This window comes from Otolemur garnettii, unplaced genomic scaffold (assembly GCF_000181295.1).
Source record: "Otolemur garnettii isolate 467f Iridium unplaced genomic scaffold, OtoGar3 scaffold00090, whole genome shotgun sequence".
NCBI lineage: Eukaryota > Metazoa > Chordata > Mammalia > Primates > Galagidae > Otolemur > Otolemur garnettii.
The window spans coordinates 5364202-5366512 of record NW_003852485.1 but is presented as its reverse complement, the minus strand read 5'-3'; positions in this window follow the sequence as shown (position 1 = coordinate 5366512).

The following is a 2311-nucleotide window of genomic DNA, read 5'->3' as shown; positions in this document are numbered from 1 at the left end:
ATGGGATCACTTGTTTTTTTCTTTTTTTTTTTTTTGTTAATGCATTTGAGTTCTCTATGGATTCTGGTTATTAAACCTTTGTCAGAGACATAGCCTGTGAATATTTTCTCCCACTCTGACGGCTGTCTGCTTGCTTTACTTACTGTGTTCTTGGCTGTGCAGAAGCTCTTTAGTTTGATCAGGTCCCAATACTGTATTTTTAATGTTGCTTCAATTGCCCATGGGGTCTGTCTCATAAAAATTTCTCCCAGGCCGATTTCTTCAAGCGTTTTCCCTGCACTTTCTTCTGGTACTTTGTATTGTTTTGTTTAAAACCAGAAGAAAGTATATTGTAAGGTTTTTTGATGATTTTGTAAAATAGTCTACTGATTTTGAACACCAGGTGGCAGTAAAGGTGGCATTTATCAAAAAATGAAGGCGGGAAGAGGAAATTGAATTTGAGCTTTATATATGCAAAGAAATAGTATATCCAAAGTATCATCTGGATTTCATGTGGTAGAAATCCTGGGGTACCTCTTATGGAAAAAATCATAATCTGATATAAAGATTTACATGTAATAATATACATGTATAATCATATCTTTATATTGGATAAAAACAATAACTTTATATTTAATTCTATGTCTTCTATTTAATTAAGACTCTTCTGATCATTTCTCTTGTATCAAAAGACAGACTTAGCTATTTGGGCAACACCTCCAAAAAGGGGGCATCATAGAGAAAATACAAATACGTGTTGCCCACAAAGAGTGATTCTCCTGTAGAATCATTTTATGTAGGTAATAGGTTTTGATGAGAGTATATTTGATTTTACTTTGTTTTAGAAAATTGTACATATTCACAGAAACAAAAAACCCAAAATGGTAAATAACAAAGGACCTTAACAATAATTTCATACAAATATTTTCATTTACAGAGGAGAAAACTGAAATACTCAGAAATTAGGAACCACATCCAGAGATGCAGTAGTAATTCGCAGGTCAGAAAACAGCCTCTGTACTCTCTCTACTATACTGCAATGTGATTTAATTTCTCTGATGTATTTGATGTCAGTCAACAGTTTTACTTATGAATGAATGGCCTACTGAGAGGTTTATCTTGTTTTTCTGCATACACCAAATTTTATTTTCCATTTGTAAAAATAATGTAGCCTCGCCAATATTTTCTAAATCCACATATTGTCTTTAAAAGTATAATATAGCCACTTCCTTGTGGAGGTGGTGCAGTGCGGTGCTTGAGCACACAGGTCATGAGCCAAGGTGTTTAGGCTAACAACTTGGCACTTCCAAGTATGAGCTGTGTGGCCTTAGGCAAGTTGTTTAACATCTCAGATTTTAGTTTTCTTACTTGAAAAAATGAGCATGGATGATGAAAAAATTATCTACTTCTAAGAGTTGATTGAATTTGTTAAACAAAATATTTTTATTACTTTTATTCATTTTTCAAAAATTAGGTTACCAGAATTGTGCGGGTTTTTTTTTTCTTTCTTTCTTTCTTTCTGAGGCTGAGTCTTACTCTGTCACTCCAGCTAGGGTATAACCTCACACTCCTGGGCTCAAGCACTTCTCTTGCCTCAGCACCCCCAGCAGCTAGGACTACAGGGACATGCCATCACATCTAGTTGATTTTTCTATTTTTTGTGGAGATGGGGGTCTTGCTTTTTCTTAGGCTACTCTTGAAATTCTAGCCTCAAGCAAACCTCCAGCCTCTGCCTCCCAAAGTGCTAGGATTATAGACCTGAGACACCACACCTGGCCTAAACAAGGTTGTTAATGCTTGGTAAATATTAAAATCTCAAAAAGTGTTATTAATCTTACTAGAATGAACCAAAATAATTTCATCAGTTAAATTTGCTACTTGTAAGAATTTTTTTTTTTTTTTTCAGTTTCTGGCTAGGGCTGGGTTTGAACCCGCCACCTCCGGCATATGGGGCCAGTGCCCTACTCCTTTGAGCCACAGGCGCCGCCCTACTTGTGAGAATTTTTTATAAAACCATACCAACCATTTTTTACATAGCAGTATTTACCATTTGAACTGTCTTCAGTACATTTCACATGATACATTTTCCAAATATCAGCAAGATTTTTGGAGTTCAGACTAATCCAAATATTGCTAAAATAGGCCTCCAATTTAAAATTTACCATACCTTATTCATTATAGAAATAAATACTATCTGTTTTGAAGAAATCGAGTTTTATCATTTTTTATTCTTCCTACTTCTACAAAAATTTGAATCTACTGAATTGCTTAAAACAAAAGGTAAAGTAGTAAAGAAAATTAGGACCAAAGCAAAAGAATTTTTTTTTTTTTT